This window comes from Camelus ferus, chromosome 12 (assembly GCF_009834535.1).
Source record: "Camelus ferus isolate YT-003-E chromosome 12, BCGSAC_Cfer_1.0, whole genome shotgun sequence".
Taxonomy (NCBI): Eukaryota; Metazoa; Chordata; class Mammalia; order Artiodactyla; family Camelidae; genus Camelus; species Camelus ferus.
Genome location: NC_045707.1, coordinates 60,940,203 through 60,961,240, shown reverse-complemented (window position 1 = coordinate 60,961,240; position 21,038 = coordinate 60,940,203). Strand labels below are relative to the sequence as shown.

Genomic DNA, 21,038 nt, shown 5'->3' with positions numbered 1-21,038 from the left:
CAGCCCTACAAACCCCAATCAGGACAAACAAAAAACCCACAGTTAGATGTGTCAGGGAAAAGGCAAGACAACAAAGACAGAGGTCACCTCAAAAGCACATCGAGAAAAGACAGATTAATCTCAAAAGTCCCCAAAGATTGATAGCTGTTTTCTCTTCAACAAACACCAGAAGACAACAGAATGTGTTGTGTGCTCAATGTGCTGAAAATAACTAAGGACCTTAGAATATAATAATCAACCAAAACAGCCCTTAAGAATGAAGGTGAAACAAGTACTTTCAGGCAAAAATATCTCCAGCACTCTCATTAATAAATTCTGTAAGTATATTCTTCAGGCAGAAGGTAAGTGATCCCAAACAGAAGGTCTAAAGATACAAGACATGAGGGGCATACATATCTGCATACATCTAAATAAATACTTTAAAAGAAATAATATCATCATTGCAAAATGTGTTAAATTTAAACTACCATACATTAAGACAGTGGTGAGGATACAGGGGAGAAAATAGATTATTCTAATGTTCTTAAGTAAGAATGTTATAATTTCTAACGTGATCCCCAAAATTTCAGAAACAGAACATGTAACTTCCAAAGCAGAAGAAAAATCAAACAATATACAATCAGCTTTAAACCTAATCGCTGTAATTACACTACCCATAATCAACTAGGTTCCCTTCTAAAATGGTCAGATTAAAGACTACATCCCATTTTGAAGAAACACACTTAGGATATAAAGAGTTCCAAAGTAAAACACAATGCTTAACCAAAGAAAGATGCTGTCACTATACTAATGTTGGCAAAACCAGACTTTAAGGGAAAGCATTCCTAGAAATAAGTTTGTAATAACTCACTACCAAATATGTTACAGAAGATCTCAATGGAAAGACACGCTTCATAATAACATGACTGAAGGCTAATCTTAACCTAAAAACTTGAACACGAAGCATAATCAAAAGATTAACAAGTGATTCAATCAGGCGGTCATCTGATTATTTTGTGGTCTTATAATAACTCAATGTCCAGACAGGTACTATCAAATAACCTACCATTCCAGTGAACTTGATTCTGAATAAGTTCTCCTTACTTCAATGAGAAGGAAAGAAAGCTAACATTTATGGAGCCTATTCTGTAAGATTATAGCTGTTCCTCATACTTGCAGGTGAAATACTAAGTAATTTGCTCAGCAACACACAAGTGAAAAAACTAGGACTTCCAAAACCCATGCCCACCCAGTTCACTATTCCAAAAGCCAAGGTGCCTTCCCGATCAGCCTACAGCTATAAGATTATACAGTCACCTATAATTACATCCCTTTACAGAAAATGGTATAACAGCCAATCATTAAAAACTACCAATGTTTTAAAGCAAAAGAGTTCAAGGGAACCAGTAATATCTCAAGGATAAGATTTCCCTTTACCTCAAAGCTCATATCTCATTCCAAATGCATTTTAAACAAATCTGTATTTTGGACATTAACAAGTTCAGTGGTCCGACGGCTCAGAACACCTCATTCTTTCTGCTCCCTTTTTAACCTCAGGGATATCAAGTCAACTTAAAACTGACTTTTGTATTAGTCTCAAGCCAAACAAACTCCTATGTGAGGACACTATCTTCTGTCCCAGGGATCTCATTATCTAAAGCATTATCTGATCCAACAGCAGAAAAACCCACCTGAGCTGAACTGCTATTTGGTGAAAACCCACCCAGCGTTAACAAACAAAAGCAAGTGATTCCCGTGTCAGACACGTGTTGGAAGACGACTTCATGACTCTAAGTACCAGAGCTTTTCCTTGAAGCACAGTGGAATCCAAACAAGAGTGCTTTTAAATTCCACGCTGATATATACAGTGTACCAGTTTAAGCCAAGGGAACTCCCTTTAAACCATATAAAATCCTTATTATAAGTCATCATTGCTCAGTTATGTAACCTTGGACAAATTCTTTAACTGCTCTGTACCAGTTTCCTCATTTAAAATATTGATACTTACTATCTACCTCTAGGAGCATTAAATGAGTTAATACAGGTAGAATGACTTAAAGCATTGCCTGAATAATCATACAATAAGTGCTGACTGTTACTTTACTCCTGTCATGCTCTTCTGTATCCTTTACCTTAGAAAATAATTCAAAGTGATTAATAAACTCTAAAAGTATAGCATCCTTTCTCCATAAAAATCAAAACGTACAGAACTTCTGAACAAGGAAAAATATATCAAACTATGTAGCAGTAAAGGCAGAGCTGGTAACCAGAAGTACTAAGGCCACTTTGCACAGCAAGCCGGGTAATGGGATCTGGTGGTCAGAGTACTCAGCAGCTTACAAGGATGAGTGAAAGCAACAGTGCTTGCCCTCAAATCCCTACTCTGCCCAACAAGGACAGAACTTATTTAGACGAAATTAGGATGAAAAGGGATTTAATATTTCCATTTTAACAAATTCTTCCATATAAAGAATGTTATGAACGATTACTCTATCTCCCACTTCCCCCACATTCTTTTTCTTCGGAGCACTCATCACAACTCAACATTTTATATCAAGACAACTAATCTGCCTAGTTGGCTCATCAAATAAGACACGTGTCCAAATACGAGCTAAAATATTTACTCAAAGAATCAACTAAGAACACAAGTAATTGCAAGTTTGACTAGACTTGAGGATATGAGTAGACTGATTATTAGTTTTCTAAATTGATCAAGATTCATTCCCTCTAATCCTATCTTTCATTAATATCTCAAATTTACAATCAAGCAGAAAATGATCAAAGTGAATAAAGCAGTATTTTATTCTGACATCTTTATAAGCTTGAAGTCAAATAGATTCTATCTTTTTTAGCCCCTTTTCTTACAAAAGAACTCTGTATTGAATACATTTGGGGGTGTTTAGTATCAGTCATCTGGACGCAATATGAGCAAGCTGAGTAGGAAAATGAGCAATAGCACTGTAGATTAAATTAGTTCTGGTACAAGTGTTGGGTTTTCTTTCTTTTTTTTCTTAGTATCTAGAGAACAAGAACCATGTGTCACATTTAGTATTAGCTTAATAATTTCCCCTGTCAATGGGTCCAGTGTCAAAAATGGGTACTTTGCAACAGACAAAATTTACAAAGATTTCAAACTGGTATGAAAGGACCAGTCTTCTTAAAAAGTAAATGCCACATTTTAGATTTGGGCCATTAATTTGAACTCAGACAACTTCGAACAAGCATGAGACTTTAGTCCCAGAAGATCACTGTAAACTTCACTTACCTCCAGTCAGCTTTAAATAAGTTATTTTAAATATAAGGTTTTCCCCTTATCCAATCAAAGGTAGTATGTATTACTTCCTAAGTAAAATAAGTGTAGTAGTAGTATTAATTAAAGCCGACAAGAATAAAGGGCCTAAATCTGACAACGTATTTTGATGCCATCTATTTTCAAAAATGACAGATTTCATTTTCCAGCTCAGCTCTCCTGAGATCAGGTAAGCAGTGTAAGTTGTGCGCTTTTAAAGTGCAATCCTTACAGACCTAACTAATCACACATTATACAACAGGGGCTCCTTAAGGACATCATGTGCCCAGTTCATCCTCCTACTCTGAAAACCCAGCCTTCCCATACAGTACATCCTTCCCCGCCTCCCTTTACTGCCTCCTTTTTGAGGGCAAAGTGGGGACACTGACAAGGCAGCAGGCTACAAACTTGGCTCAATACGTTTATATTAACGACTCATTCCACCCCATAATACCTCCTCCACCATAACTCCAGTCACCTTAAAAACAGAATAGCCAGTTAAGCATCTTATAGTGGGAACTCCAACAAAGGAACTAATTCGCAGGAAAGCAACAGAAGTCCTAGAAGAATTAAAGACACTGCAGGCCAAATCCTTTACTTCTACCTTGGAACTGTTCAGGATTAGATTGATTAGGATCAATTCTCCCCAAATAAAAACCCTGGTCGAGACACCCATCCAAATTCTAACTTGTACTTCAGCCACACAAGACTCTTGTTAACAGCAGCTAACGTAAGCGCTTTACACGTGGTACTTCTTTAAAACCCTAGAGTGGAGGAGGCCCTGCTTCATCATCCATCACCTATCAGTCACACCTTCCTCTGGGACCAGTAAAAAGATTAAGACCAAAAAGAAGCAGGGAAGAATTTGAAACCCAAGGGCTGGACTTATCTGTTCACTAATCATTATCACATCCCACCATCTCCAAAACTTTCAGTAAAGTAAGGACAACCAGACTGGGGTCTCCGATCAGGCCCAGGCGGAGGCCACGTGCCGAGGGAAGCCACCGGGGGTTTCCCCTCCCTGCCGGGTCGCCGCCTCCAGTGGGCGGGCAGCCCCGGAGCCTCGCCGCCTCCCCGCCCCCTCCCCGCCCCGGGGCCTCGTCCCCTTCACAGCCCCTCCCTCCCATCGGAATTCGCAGCCTCCGCGGTTCTTTCCATCCCCCAGCCGCCTCCCTCCCGGGATTATTTTTGAGTAAGCGGGGGCGTCCAGGCGGCGGTGGGCCACGCACCCGGGCCAGGCCGGCATCCCGGACGCCTCCCGATCCCTAGCGGCGCGGCTGCTGCCTCGTCAGGGTGCCCCGGCGTCGCCGCGGCCTCGCTCCTGCCCGCGCGGAGAAGCCGGTGGGGCTCAGGGAACCGCGACGCAGACCAGCACGGCCCCCGACCCTCCAGGGCCGCACCGACTCCAGCGCGTCTCCCGATCGGTTCCCGAAGAAAGTGCAGGCTGACCCCGCGGGCCCTCTCCGGCTGCGGGGTCGAGACTCCGCGGACGGCTCCGGCTCTGGCCTCATAGGACGACCCAGGAGGCCCCGGGCGGCCAGCGGCCCCCCGCTCGCGGCTCCCGGTCCCTCCACCCCAGCCCCCGCGCAGGCCGCCAGGCCGCCTCTACGTCCCCCCGTTCCTTTCGGGTCCCCATCCATTACCGGTGGCGAGCACGGGGAGCCAGGCGGCCGGAGCTGCGCAGGCAGTGACTCAGGGCGGCGGCAGGAGGAGCAGGAGGCGGCGCCGCGAGCAGATGGCGCTAAAAAAGACCCGAGAGCCCGCCGCTCGCGCTCATATACAATTAGCGTCAGCACGTAGGGCCCGCTCCGCCGCCCTCCCCCCGGCCTCGCTGTCTCCTGGCAACACGAGCGGGAGGCGGGCCCAGGATGGGTTGCCCAGCAACAGAACCGTCCTTCTTCTCCACCCCCCCCCCCCCCCGCGACCTCCAAACCCTCTGCGCAAGGCTTGGGTTACTCGGGTTCCCGCCTGCATCCCCTACTACGCCTCCCTCCGTCTCTTTTCTCCCCGCTTCGCCGGTAGGGAACTCAGCCGCTCCCGTTCCCGAGAAGGGCCGTGACCCGCACGCCTCGCTCCCGGCCCACCTCGCCCCCTAGGTCTTGGTACCGGGAAGGGTGAGGACGCGGGGCCAGTCGCGAGGCCCGGCCTTGCGGCTTCGTGACGGCGAGCGCGCCTTAGTTCCCGGCCTAATTCCCCCAACTCCCCGGCCCCCGGTAACCATTTTCTCTCCCCGCCCATTTTTTCCCCCTAAGAACAACAGTTCTTTCCTCCTGACACCCCTGCGGCCGTCCTCTGCCGGTCTTGTTACTCCTCACTCAGTAGTTCTCCATGGCTTCCGGGGATGCTTCTCGTCCCTACCGCTCTTTCCTCTTACCTGACTCACAATCCCTCTTTCTGTTTTAGTTCTTTTGATGGATGAAAATAGCATGTTTATATACTTTCTGGGTGCTTTATAATGAGGACATTTGTTTCATCTTTTTGAGAATGTAAATCCTCAGGGCCTGTGAAACCCCTATGTTTCAATTGAAGCTGGATTGACGAATATTAACTCTTAAAACAGTTCTCAAAGTGTGGTCCAAGGGTCCCCAGGCCCTTTCAAGGGGGAAGTCAAGTATTTACATAATAATGCTCAAATGTTACTTGGCTTGGTACGCTGATTCTCTCATAAGTGTCCAGTGGAGTTTTCCACAGACTAGGTGGCATGTGATACGGAAACATTCAAAACAGAAGCAAATATTAGAATCCAGTCATTTGCTGTTCAACCAAAGAGATTTGCAAAAACAAAACAGTGCCACTCTACTCAATTTTTTTGTTTTGGAAAGTAGTTACTTTTTATATAAAAGATTATTTGAACATTTAATTGGTTTGTTGTTTAAAATAAAACAATGAATAATCATCTGTAATGCACATAAAAGTCATTTGAGGTCCTCAACTTTTAGGAATGTAAAGGGGTCCTGAGATTTAAAAGTTTGAGAACTCTTCTCTAAATGTTGTATTCCTTGAAACTTCAGACTGCTGGAGTCATCTACTGAAGTCATCTCACCTTCAGCAACTATTCCATTTTAGAGCATACAGTTTTTTTCCGGGGCACTCACCAACCTAGTTGAAGTTAGTTGCCTTTCCCACTCTGTACTACAGATGCCTCAATGTATCCATTCATTTTGATTCTTCATATGTGATTCTTTTGTTTTCCTTAACCTTTCTTCATATACTTCCTTCTCGACAATGATACAAGGCTAACATGGATTATAGCAGTATCACTGACTCGTCTTGAAGAATCTACAATATATAAACTAGGTAGACCAGTGCCCAATATGCCAATACACTTGGCACTAATCTCAGTGGAGGCCTCCAGAGCACTGCATTCCCCTCAAAGCTAATCACCTCCTTTCCATAAACTTTTGTGGTTTGAACTTCAGAGACCAAATTGAGAAGTTAGACTTTGTGATGGTTTCTATCCCACTCCAGCACGCCCCACCAATTTCAGGCACTGACCTAAGTCTCCTAATTTCTGACACTTCAACCCCACCACCATATTTAAGGGCTTATCATTACCAGTTTATGTTCTCTCTTTCCCTTTTTCTCCAGCCTTCTCCTCCGGCTCCTCCCTCCAGCTTCCTCCTCCACTTCTTTCAGTTATCCCAGTTTATCTAAGACATGAAACTAATAAATTGCTGTAAGGCATGCCTTTTAATGTGATCTTTTGAACCACCGTTTGTAAGTCTAAATCTCTACCACTTAAGCCCAGGGAAGGGCAATCATTTATTCATTAATTCAACAAATCTTTATATGCCAAGAACAACCTGAGACACTGGAAATATAGCATTGAACAAGAAAGACAAGGTTCTTAATTTTATTGACCATATGTTCTGGTGAGGTGTGGCAAGTGATAGACAAGTAATTAAATAATTTTACATATTAGTATGTGAAAGAGCTGTGAAGAAAATGAGAGAAAGTAGAAGGTGATTGGCCTGAATATACCACTGAGCTTTTCACATGGCTTAGACACCCTTAGGATCCCAAATCACACAATGCAGTTAACTCATGTAACTTAATTATAATAAATGGTGGCCCTGGTCACTGATCTTGGACCACGCTAAACTTTTCGTTAAAGTTTCTTTTTTTCTTCATTCCCTATCATTTTTATTTGGTAGATGCTTACAACATTGTAGCCCAGTGGTTTAGAAGTGTGGCTTTGGAGTCAAATAGGCCAAGTTTCGTCCCTATTTTGTGTGAAATTTTAAACAGCATGTAAGTTGTTTAACATGGTACCTGACATACAGTAAACGAAAGTTAAACATTATAAATCTCTTCCTGAGGTTTTGTTTTTGATTTTGATTAAAGGTTGAAGGAACTGCTCTGAAGTCTAATCAGATCTGACTCAATTTTTGCAAAATGTTTTATCAAAAGTTACCTTGTCACAAGTTGAAAACATGTTTTCCAGAGCTGAAATAATCCACATCAATTGCCACAAAAGTACCACGTTTCCAAAGATTGGGTACAGACACCATAGAAATCAACCAGACAAGTCAATGACAGAGATGCTGTCTTACTGTGCTTGTGTCTGTAAGTAGTCCCTACGTAGCAGGAAAGCACATAGGGCTTGGAAGTCAGACACCCTTAGGTTCTTCCTAACACTATGACCTTGCAGAAGTACTTACACACTCTGACCCTTAGGCTTCCCCATCTGTAAAGTGCATGAATAATTCTAATAAAATTTGCCCATTCATCAGCATGAAATAGAGAAATGTACGAAAGCCCCCAGAACAATGGCTGCATGTAAGTACCCAATAAATGTTTAATTTCTCTCCTCACAATGAATCAGTATATAAAATATTTAATGGCACCAATAATTATCATCTAAAAACTGCACATTTAAATACCTTATCTTAGTTTTGAATCTGATGCTTTTATTTTTTTCTACTTTCTCCAAATTTTTTGTAAATACAACATAAACTCAATCAGACTGCCATTGGGGAACTGTGGACAAGTTGCCTTAAATTTCTCCCTCTAGAAGAGGGGAAGGGCAATACAGAGGGTAGAGCATTAGGAAAAAAAGGGTTATTATTGGATTATATGAAACCATGTGTGTAAAAGTTTTAAAAATTGTAAAGTACTATAGAATGTAAAGAATTTTTCATTCAATAAAGAAGTTTAAAAATAAAATAAAATAAAATAAAATAAAATAAAATAAAATAAAATAAAATAAAATAAAATAAATTTTCTCTCTTTACATCCAAAAAGGATTAATAGATTTTGGGGGGGGGAGTTGAAAATTTCTTTATTTTGCTATCATTTTTAACTGAAATTTTTATTGAAATGATTGTAGATATACACACAGTTGTACAAAATAACACAAAGATCTATGTAAATGTTGCCCAGTTTATTACAGTAGTAACAACAATCTACAACCTTATTTAGATTTCCCCAGTTTACTTGGATCTCCTTGTGCGTGTTTGCATGTTTAGTTCCACACGATGTTATCACATGTGAGTTTGTATATCACCACGGGATAAAGAACAGTTCTGCCACCACAAGGATCCTTTATGTCGCTTTTTGTATGATTGCTGGTGTTTTTTCTTTTCTAATTTACATGCCAAATATAGTTCTACTTTCCCAGATTTTACATTTTTTTCCTTGTTCCTCACAAATAGACAACTTAGGTAGAAAATAGGCCATTCCTTTGTGTGGGTCTTCAGTATTTCTTACTTGAACTTTTGCAACAGCCTTGCAATTGGTCTTCCTATTAGCAGTTTCATCCCTCTCTGGTCTACACTGCCAAGGTCATAGTTCTAAAATACAAGTCTAATCAAGTCTACTTTGTTATAAAACCCTCAACGGCTCTTTGATATCTAAATAACAAAGTAAGACCAGCAAAGCCCATCTCAATCTGAATCCATCTTCTTTTTCTATCCATTCTTCCCACTGTCCACTTTCATGAACCCCAGTCTTTGTGACTTTGAACTACTCACCAGATCCTCAACATGACAAGTGTTTTTTTATGCCCTCTGCTGTTCCCTTCTACTAATCTTTCAACATCTAGTTTAAATTTTTATCTCCTTTGGGGAACCTTCCCTAACTCACCGAGGCAGATCTGGCTACACACTCTTGCCTGTTTTCACGATAACTCTTTTCTGTATGTCTGTGTGTATGTTCCCATGTTTCCTCCTCTCCCAACACACCCTACACTGGATTGTCAGTTGCTACAGGGCCATGCCCTTGTTTGTGTATACCCCTGGCTTGAACAGGGACTACTGTACTACAGGCAGAGGCCTTCAATAAATATTTTTTGAGAGAATGAATTGAAAGGAAAGAAGCAGAGAAGAAAGCAAGACAGGGAGGGAGAAAGGAAGAAAGAAGTCATTGAAAACAAACTGGAAGTCATAATAATTTATTCAATTCTTTTTTGAAGACAATTACATCAATTGTCCATTTATCATAGGGTCTATGTGAGAAACTCTGACAATCTAGTCTATGCAAGAAGATTTTTGGATATGATTTGGATATTGTTTATTTGTTTGGATATTATTTTCCCTCATGTGTGAAATAACTTGACGATAAAAGGAAAGTAAAGAAATACTGACATATATGAGATCATAATGAATAAAGAAAATAAGCTTCATGGTATTATTGGGAGACCATTGGAGTGTCCATTATTGGGAGAACTGATGGTGAAACGTTGGGGGGGGTGCACATCCTAGAGCATACACAGCAGAACATGGAATGTAGTGTGGAAACAGGGAAGCATCTGTACAGCATAGTGCTTGCAAATAAAACCACAATTATATATCATTACACACCTATTAGAATTGCTCAAATTGAAAAAAAAACCTGATGGTACAAAATGCTGATGTAGATGTGGAACAACAGGTACTCTCATTCATTGCTGAAATGAATGCAGGAACAAGCAGGTATCAAGTCAGTTTAGCAGTTTCTTACAAAGTTAAATATACACTTATCATGACCCAACAATCTCATACCTGGGTATTTACCCAATTGAATTGAAAACTTTTGTTTATACACACACACACACACACACACACACAAACTTGGAGGAGAATATTTATAGCAACTTTATTCCTAATTGCCAAAACCCAGAAGCAACAAAGATGTTTTTCCACAAGTGAACGGATTAATAATCAGTGGTACAATGGAATACTACTCAGAAATAAAAAGGAACAAGCTACAAATTCACTCAACAGCATGGATGAATCTCAAATGCATTTTTGCTAAGTGAAAGAAGCCAGATTCAAAACGCTATGTAACGTACAATTCCATTTATATGACGTATGGAAAAGGCAAATTTACAGGGCTGGAAAACATATCAGTGGTTGCCAGGGATTCAGGAGGAGTGAAGTGTTCATTCCAAAGGCACTGCAGAGGGAGGGGAATTTTTAGGATAAGAACTGTTCCATACTCCACAGGTAATGGAGATCCATAGACTTTATACATCTGTCAAAATCCATTTGCTGTATTCAAATTACTTAAAAAATCAACCAGGCTGTTGAGGAAATCCTAGGGTGGCATGCAGGCTGTGACAAATTAATCAAACTGGGGGTGGGGGTAGGGGGAGAAGGGTAAAGCTCAGTGGTAGAGCATGCACAAGGTTCTGGGTTCCATCCCCAGTATCTCCATTAAAAAATAAATAAATAAATAAACCTAATCCCTGCCCACCCCCTGCCAAAAAAAAAAAAAAAAAAAAAAAAAAAGAACAACACACACAAAGAACTTAATCTAACTGTGTTACAAATATATAATATAGCCTCACTGAAGGGGTAGGTAGGTAAGGAACTAGGTAGGTAAGAAACTGACTTTGGAAAATAGTGTTTTCACTAGATACCCTAAGGCTAAAGGCAAAAAGAGCTGGACATAAACATCGTACACTGGTAAATCTGCTCCTTTGGGGTGAGTATTAGGAATTTCATAACAAGTTTACCTGTCTACTAGAAATCTCTATTAGCTTGCTAGGACTGCCCTAACCAAACTGAGTGGCTTAAGCATCAGAACTGTATGGACTCATCATCCTGGGGACTCACAGTCTGAAATCAAGGTGTCAGCAGAGCTGGTCCCTGCTGAGGGCTGTGCGGAAAGGATCCAGTCCAGGCCTGTAGTAGTTCATCTTCTCCCTGTGTCTTCACATCTTCTTCCCTCTATGTATGTGTCTGTGTCCAAATTTCCCCTACTTATAAGGGCATCAATCATATTGGATTAGGGCCACCCTAATGATCTCATTTTAACTTGCTTACTTCTTACCTTTGTAAAGACTATCTCCAAATAAAGTCACATTATGAATTACTGGGGGCTAGGACTTCAACATATGAACTGTGGGAGGCCACATTTTAACCAGTAATACTAGAGTCAAACAAATAAGTACATAATTGTAGGTAATGGGAACCAGGTCTCTCATTTTCAGAGACAATGCCATAAATAAGCAAGGAGAGTTGGCCAAAATGAGCTCCGTGGTACTGGGTTAGGCCCAGAGACACTAGTTTAAATTCAGATTTATAGACAGATAGATAGATAGGCAGATAGATAGATGATTGATACGTGTGTGTATACATAGGTCAGTATATATGCATGTGTTTCCTAGCTCTGTCCACTGAGAAGGCCTAGAAGTAGTGACACTCCAGTGGCAATAAGCATGCCCAGCATCCTGATTTTGATTCCTAAATACCATTTTCTAGGAAAAGGAGAAATGGCTGATTCTAGGACTGGGGAAGGAAAATACAAGATGAGTCTGGAACATCTTATAATGCCCCAAAGGAAGAAAGTTTGAAAAAAGATAAAATAAAAGTGATGGGAACATGTCAAAAGAACACAGGAGCCAATCTGAAAGAGCTCCCAATGGCCAAAGCTGAAACAATTTAAGCAACAGAATAATGATGGTATTGGTCATAACCCAAAGAATAAAATAAATATTCATGAGTCCATGGTGATATAAAAATTATTGAATAAATAAATAAATAGTGGAAAAGTGACAAATCTTACTTACAGAAGCGTTCCAAAGAATACATGTAGATACTCCCCCTGCTAGGAGGTACAGATTAATTCCCTCCCTGCTCCACTCCTATTCTGCCCCCTTGGTTGGACTGGACTTAATGACTCACTTCCAAAGAAGAGTATAGAAGGGGAAAAAAATGTTAACTTTATAGTGGAGAAAACTGGCAAACATCACCTTAACTAAAACGATCAAGATTAACAACATCATTTATAAGTCATGTTACTATCAAGTACTCCCTGATGTGATGGGGCAGCAATTAGTACATCCATTTAATTAGTTACACTGTACTAATTAAATGCAAACACATTAAAATGGAGGTAGAAGGGAGTAAGAGTGAGTATAGACATAAAAGAGAATCAATTTAGTTATCTAGAAGGGGCTTATCAGGGCGCAGGGTGGAGTAATAGGATAAGTAAAAAAAAAAAGAAGAGACTGGAATGTGGCTATTTTGCCGATACTAGACACTTGAAATCTTTCATTTCTTAATATTCTATCCCTGCAGGATTGAATTGTGATTCATATTTTGAATCTTTGGATCTTACAGCTAGAAGAAGCAAAGAGCAGTAAAATTAGAGTTGTATTAGTGGCAGCAAGGTAAATTTGAGCAACTGGGGAAACCAGAGATAGAATATGGAAATAAAAATCAAGTCCACAGCAATAATAATCACTAACATTTATTAAATGCCTTCCACGTGCAGACACTGTTGTGTATAGTTTTACAAGTATTAGTTCACTTAATCCTCACAATAACCCTATGAATTACTGTTAAGATGAGGAAATTGAAGTTCAGAGAGATCCAGGACCTGTCCCTGGACTCCAGAGCCAATAAGTGGCAGAGTCAGGATTTGAATCCAGGCAGTTTGGCACCAAAGCCTGAGGCAGTCATCATATCCTTTCTAGTGAAATGCCTAAGATGTCTCAGAATTCAAGGAATTCACTCAAAGAGAAACAGATACGTAAACAAGCAGTTTCAACTCAACATCAGAGGAAAAGGTATATGAAAAGACAACGCGGAAGTGATGCTGCAAACCAACCTCACAGGGGAGGTAAGAACTTGCTTTGCGACCAGAGCAGGACAGCATTCCTGGCCAGAGACCAGCCAAATGGAAGAAGTTTTGGTCTAGTCGTTCAAGGTCATATAGGAGGTACAGTGTGGAATACAAAACTGCTCAGACAATGACTTCTGGCTTTGGCTGGGCCTGGCATTTCATATATAGAGACAAAAACTCTCGCCAAGTCATGAACTGTGTTAGTACCAAGTGTCTGTCAACTCAGTTTGGGACTATTAGTATGGGCCTACTTTCAGGTGTTCAACTGAATCTCTGTTTAACTACAGAAATGTGATTTCTTAGTAATAAAAAATGCATTCACATAGTTTTGCATAGTTGAAGTTGTAGTCTTTACAGGTCATGAACCAAAGTAATCTATTTTCCAAAATTTTATGAAACAATCTCTTTCATAAAGAGTTTTGAAAAATGTTACAAAAATCCAGAAAAGAGTAACCAACAAAGAACAGGGGCTGAGCAGCAAACACTGTGGCTTACTTATGCGGTGGGTATTGTTCTAAGTCACCTACACATTTTCTCTCACTCACCTCTCACAACCCTGCAAGGTAGCTACTATTACTATCACTATTTTATAGATGAGATCATCAAGGTACAGAGAAATTAAATCACTTATGCAAAGTTGCAATTAGTTTAGTAACAGGAAGAACCAGGATTCAATAATACCAGGTAATTCCAGCCTGAATAGAAAAGAGTGATGCTATTTGGTTCTTTGATTTATTTCTTAATTCAACACATGATGTAGTATGGCCTAGATCATGCTCACAAACTCAAACATCTACAGTTGCCAGGCCACAAACATACTGGTGAAGTCAGCCGGGTATAGGACAAAGGGAGAGGTAGGAATGGTGAACAACCAGGGACCATTGAGCTCATTTAAAGGGAGCAGCTACTCCCCAGCTCCAGCCAGCTGTTGTCACATGGGCTCCGTATTATTTTCAAGTTTCAAGAGAAGCTGACTTTTATATGAAATCTTCCAATATGGGAGAAGGACTGTGCAAAATGAGTTCAGTTCTGGACATGCTGCCTTTGAAACAGGGGTGATAACTCCAGCACTTAGAAGTCTGAATGTGCAGTTCAGGAGAAAAACTCGAGGGGCAAGCACAGATTTAGAAATCCTCGATGCAAGGAGTGTAGATGAAGATGCGCGTAGGAAAGGTAGGAAGAAACTAAGAGGACCAGGAACTCCAGCATTTAAAGAGTTGGCAGAAATGATGAGTCAGCAAAGAAGACCTGGACCAGAGGGAAGGGCAGAGGGCAGAACCTGAGACACCAGAGGAGGAAGGTGAATCAGGCAGTATCTACCAGCCTGATCTTGTTAAGAGTTGATGTAGTGATTCCCTTGGGTGCAAGAGATCCCAGACTTCAGTAAAAGAAATATTACAAATTCAAGGAATAATTATTTAAAGCCCAAGTGGGTTATGACTTTCTTCTGTCAAAAATTAGCTCAAGGAGGATCTCTGCACTTTCCTACCACTAATCACTTTGATGACTGTAAGTTAAAATGCAGAAGGATTGACTTCCATTTTTCCAACTTTAGTGATATTTTATTAGCATCATTAATTATTATTCCATTTGTTCAGGTGTTCTTTTTTTATAATCGGTTTGCTCTTATGACATCTTGAATCTTCTGAAGTACTTACCAAATTTCACCAGAACCACCAATAACAAAAACTATAATTTTAAAGGGAAATCAATACCCATTTAGATTTATAATTACATAAAAGCATTTTTCACACCTACAAGTTAAAACTTGGCTCACACGTCAGAAATTGTCACTCAGACACATTTTTCAATGAATTTAGGACACCTTCTATGACCAAGGAAAGTACTGGAATCTATCTACTTGTTCAGTTCCAGGGAGCCAGTAAACAAAACGCATTTTCCCTGCCTGAGTTTAGAATCAATCGAAAGAGAGATGCAGGAGGCCAGTAAATCAAGATGGAAATAGTACAGATAAGGTAGGTTAGAGAATCTGGCTTTGTATCTGCAGTGGATTTACTCAGACCTCACCTTTGATTAACACAGGCCTCCTCACAGGCACAGGCCCTTCCAGACCCCCAACAGGGCAGAAGGCAGACCCGGGCAAGTTCTGGAGAAAAGGGAACCCAAGAAGGCTTTGTTTGCCTAATTCTCTCTCCCAAACTCCTCAATCAGATACATCACTCCTTCTGCCCTGGGGTTAAACAATCCAGTCTGAACAAATAAAGCAGGTTTTTCTGGTGAAGATTCTTCTACAGGGAAACGTGAGGCCCCTTTGTAATGCTCCCTATCGCCTCATCTCCTTCCAAGCTCATCCCACAAGGCAGGTCCTATTATCCCCACAGAGCAGTAAATGACTAAACATGGACTCAGTCCCAGGTTGTAGGATTTTAGAACAATGACCTTCATACTACCCAGAGGTCTGTCGTTGAAGGGAATAATCCCATTTAAATTCCTTGGGTAGGCAGTTAGAGAAGAGGCCCACAATGAAAGAGCCAAAAAAAGGCACCATAATGGAATTCAGAAGACCTAGATCACGGTTGCAACAATGTTAACAACTGTTGGCCATGGTCAAGTCACTAAATTGTTCCTTAGTGTTTTGATCTGTAAAACTAGTTTAGCAAGTCCATCCTACTACCCAGAGGATCAAATGAGATATTTCATAAAAGCCCTTTGAACCAGCATCGTGCTACAGTTAAAAAAAATAAGGTTATTAATTTGGGATGAAACTATAATTTTAAGAATGTTAAATAAAACAGGGAAGCCAGACTGCGTTTCTGAATATTTGTATTCAAACAGCAGATGCTTTAGAGGCTAACAGAGGTGGATTTCAATCCCAGAACCCTCCACTCAATACCGGAGTAAACCTGGACAAGTAATTAAATCTTCCTGAACACTGAAGAGGATCAGAATCCTCCGCACTCAAAGGATGTCACTTTGGGCAAAAGGATTATTTTGAGCTGAAGTCAACTGAAAGTCAACAGATGCAGGAAGAGTTCTCTGCCCTTCCCTTATTGCTTATAAGCAGGATATAAATTTCCCTTTGAGAAAGATGCCTCCCCCATTCATACCAGGGAGAGATGAGCAACCCCTGTAATCAAAGATGAGGCATTAACACCCAGATGAGTTGCACAAACAGAATTTGCTTCAGTAGCCCTTCTCTTCTGTTAGTTTTTCCCATATATTTTGTAGTCACCTCCCCACAATTTATCATCCCTTTAAGCCCAAATTTTCTTTCCTTGGTTAAGAAGGGTATAAAAGTTCCCAAGGACAATGGTTCTTTGCGTTTCACTTATTTTCTGTAAACTCCTGTGCATGTAATTTTTTTTTTAAATTCTGTACTTTTTTTCTCTGTTCATCTGTCTTTTGTTAGTTTAATTCACAGGCCACCATGGACAGAACCTAAGAAAGTAGAGGAAAAGTTTTTCCTCCCTGACAACCTCCTTCTGAATATGTGAATAATTATATGCTGTTTACCTAATGGAGTTTTGTAAGGATTATATAAAGGGCCTATCATACAATTTACTCAGTAAGTATTAGTTTTCTTTCTTTTTCTTGTTCTAATCTAAGGACCAACCTTGGCTACAAAAATCTATATCTTTTTATCAAGTGGTTTTTATGCAATGTATGTATAAACCATTTGACTGAATCATTAAAAAGTTAGCTTTTTTGACCAGTTTGGTTTTTTTTTTAATGCTGGATTGATGAACCAATCAAATAAACAAGATTCTATGACTCAGCACTGCAGAAGAAATTAGCAGCCATCTTCGATATCCTTTAATAGCTGTCTGTATTATCTGAATTTTAAAGTATTAGATCTTATCAAAATAATTTACCTATGTAGCAAGAAGTCTATTTCTGTTAGTTCCTAGCATCAGCACATAAGTATATGTTCATCATTAATTTAGTCATTCAATTAGCAAAGTTTTATTAAGCAACTGCTATGTTTAGATATTGAATTTTATAACACTGGGGACAGGATTTTATGATCTAGTTGAAGCTATATCCCAAATAAACATAATAAAAGGAAAAATGTACTTTAACAAGGAACAATATTCTATGAAAGTTACATAACCCAGTTCTTGATTTCCTTATCTGTAAAATGGAAATAACTTTGATCCCATAGGACTGTTACAATCATTATGTAAGATAATGAAGTTGACATTTGAAAACTGATTTCAATGCTCACAGTCCCGTCAGCCTGGGAGGGAATATACCCCTTAGTGGAGACTTTTCTTTACCCACTAAAATCTAGTCTCGTTTATGTCCTGGTGCATGGCTGCTGTCCTAAATTCCTCAGCCTTCTGCACATTGAGATGCAACTGTGTTACTAAATTCTTGCCAACAGAACATGAGCAGAGATGACGTGTACTGCTTCTAGGCTTGACTTTTAAGACATTTGATTTGCCTTCTCTATATTCTCATTGACTTTCCAGCTACAGAGCCTGGCTTGGTGGCTAAGGGTTTTCCACAGTGTGGACAAGGACATGCCCCAGGGGGTGATGGAGAAACCTAACATTTGCCTTGCTGACCTGGACCACCTCCTTCATATTAGTTATATGACAGAGAAATAAACTCTATATTCTTTATGTTGCTGTATTGTTGGGTCTCTGTTACAGTGTGGTCTCATCCAAGCCAGCACAGCTTGGTCTAAGAATTCAGCTGGGCTTGAAGCTTTCAGATGCGTCTCTGTGTAACTAGGAGTGTAACCGTAAGAAGTAAGTGGCTCAGTGATTAGTCGGTTTCTTATTTCTGGCAGTCCTAAGCAGATAAAACTGGAAACTGGGAGGTAAAAAGATAAAGGAAAGAAATGAATACCACTCTTTTAAGCTATTGTGAAGTGTTCATTCCAAGGTAAGTGAGGCAACATGGCAAACTATAGATCAATTATGGGGAAAAAAAGTCTTTCTCTCCTGCCTTGCAAATTTACTAGATGGTATAGTCTTAAGGAAGTAATATTTTCCTTTTGTGTGCATTGGGGTGGGGTGGGGAGCAGCAGTATTTGTGTGCACGTGTGTGCATACTTGTGAGGGACAGACAGAGACACACACACACACACAGAGGGACAGAGATACAGTGAGACCAAGACAGAGAGAGAGAAAGAGATAGAGAGATGGAGAGTTAAAAGAGAGACTCCAAATCCAATAGTTACTCTCTGGATAACTGGAGAAAAAAATAAAGAAGAGGGTCTAAAACTCATTCTGGTGGAGAAAGCTCAAAAGGTACCACACTAGAGTGTGCGCACAAATTTCTGCTGCTCTTCAGGACCTGGACTGCTGGGTGATTCTCCTGGAATACCACCACAGACTGAATGTTTGCATTATCTCAAAATTCATACTTTGAAATCTAATCCCAATGTGATGCTGATCCCAAGGTGAGGCCTGTCAGGTGATTAGGTCATGAGGATGGAGCCCTTATGAATGGGATTAGTGCCCTTATGAAGGAGACCCCAGAGAGCTCCCTGGCCCTGGTGCCATGTGAGGACACAGCAAGAAGATGGCAGTCTGTGGGTCAGGAAGCTGGTTCTCGCCAGATGTGGAATCTGCTGACCCCTTATCTTGGGCGCCTCAGTCTCTAGGACTGTAAGAAATAAATGTTTGCTATTTAAGCCACACAGGATATGGTATTTTTGTTATACCAACTTGAAAGAATTAAGCTGGACACCACCAACCTTACTCCACAGAACACACACACTGTTCTTTGGGACTTGAAGTGACCAAAGCCACCATTGGCAGCCTGAGGTAGACCCTGAATGCTATTCTATACTGAGTAAGTCAAACTCAGGGGAAAGAGTAAGGATCCTGATATAGGTTCTGTGGGTGTAGGATGAGTAAGCAGATGGGTAGACCTAAGGAGAGGGGGACCAGATGAGGAACTAGAGAAACCTGCAAAGAGTCCAGAGCAACCCAATCCAATGCAGTAGCCACTACCTCATGCAGTATTGAGCACTGAAATGTGGCTGGTCTGAACTACGGTGTGTTCTAAGCACAAAATATACACCAGATTCCAAAGACAGAATAAATAAAACATTTTAGCTACTTCATCAATAGTTTTTAATGTTAATTACATGATGAAATGATAATATTTTGGATACATTGGAAATAAAATACATTATTAAAATTAATTTTCCATTTCTTTTTACTTTTTTAATGCAGCTACTAAAATCTTTAAAATCATATTTCTGGCTTTCATTACATTTCTGTTGACAGCACTAGACTAGACCAGAGGTCAGCCAACTTTAACCCACAGGCAAAACCCAGCCCAGTGCCTACTTTCGTAAATAAAGTTTTATTGGAACACAGCCAGGAATATTTGTTTGCATGTCATCTACGGCTGTTTTCTCTATAAGGGCAGAGTTGAATTTTTGCAAAAGAGACAATCGATTCAAACCCTGAACTATCTACTCTGTGGCCATTTACAGAAAAAATGTGCCAACCTCTGGTCTATATTATGGAAAAAGCATATGTTAAGCATACAGTCTAAAGTTACTTTCCCGTGAATCCTAGAATGTCTTTTAGTAACCCCAACTTAAGGGAAAGCCTGAAACAACTATATAGGCTTCAATAGGATGTAGGGGAAAATAAAATCAAGAAAAATAGAAAATGTGAGACCGGTTCCCGCCCCCCTTTCTCCTGCAGGCATCTGTGTAGGGGCAGCTGTAACCTATCAAGGGATGTGAGGTGGAGACCAACATCAAAGTGTGTGTGTGTGAAGCGGGTATGAGTCCTGTTTGAACTGAAAATGATAGGGAGGGACCCCATGCAGACAAAGAGTTCAAAAGGAAAAGCTTCAAAAGCAAACTTACAGACTCTACACAGGACAGAATAGAGATCCTGGCTCTGCCACTTTCTAGCAACCCTGCTCAAGATTTGTGAAGATGAGGTGAAATCACGCTTAAGTGGCTTGCAGAATGCCTGGCACATATTAAACACTTAGAAGCTTATGATTGTTTTCTTTTATAAACAGAATACTGGTTGGTTAACAGAAAGAAGTAGAAATGATCTTTATTTGGAAAAAGAATAGTTTTGGAGAAAACTGGAAAAGCCATAAGGAGGAAATATAATTCTTTTTGTTTCTAAATTCTGCTTGACTTAGTAAATTAAACAAGGCTGATGATTAACAAAGGGTCCCTTGGCTGTTGACTGATGCTTTTGATCCTGCCTTCCTGTCCTCCTGCCGGTGACACCGAGGTCTGCAGAAGGGATGGTACAATGAGGCCTGGCCCTAAATAAAGATGAAATGCTGCTTGAGATTTGCCAACAGATTCCTGCTTTCTGAAATTGTCCCTCTCCTCTGCCGGCCTCCTGTGAGGGGCTACTCCATATCTACTGGGGCCTGAAATCCACCACCACCCTTCTTCCCCAGAATTATTCTGAGTTGTATGATATAACTGACTCCAGAAGGTCACGGCCACAAGATTTCTACTTCTAAGGAGAAGGATGTTTATTTTGTTGTGTGTGTTTGGGGTATTTTGGGGGCGGGGGGGGAAGTAGGTTTATTTATTTATTTATTCTTAGAGGAGGTACTAGGGATTGAACCCAGGACCTCATGCATCCTAAGCATGTGCTCTACTATTTGAGCTATACCCTCCCTGCATGTTTTGGGTATTTTTGGTGTTTGTTTTCCTGCTATTGGAACTTGATTTGTTTCCTATTTCTAGTTAAATGGTTCAGAACCCTCTTCCCTGAGGCTGGGACTATTTTTGTTATTGCCTGTGTACATG

The 21,038-nt window shown here is 40.5% G+C and overlaps 1 protein-coding gene across 5 annotated transcripts in view; it reads right to left on the bottom strand.

Moving 5' to 3' along the window:
• The window catches only part of NAP1L1 (nucleosome assembly protein 1 like 1), a 30,720-nt gene extending 25,654 nt beyond the window's left edge, over positions 1-5,066 (bottom strand). For 2 of the 5 annotated variants that reach the window (XM_032493736.1, XM_032493737.1), the window contains exon 1: positions 4,912-5,055. The gene's annotated coding sequence lies outside the window, so the exon portion shown is untranslated. Of the gene's footprint in view, positions 1-4,911 lie in introns of all 5 variants that reach the window. The other 3 variants (XM_032493735.1, XM_032493738.1, XM_032493734.1) reach the window with 2 other exon arrangements.
• Positions 5,067-21,038: the final 15,972 nt, after the last annotated feature.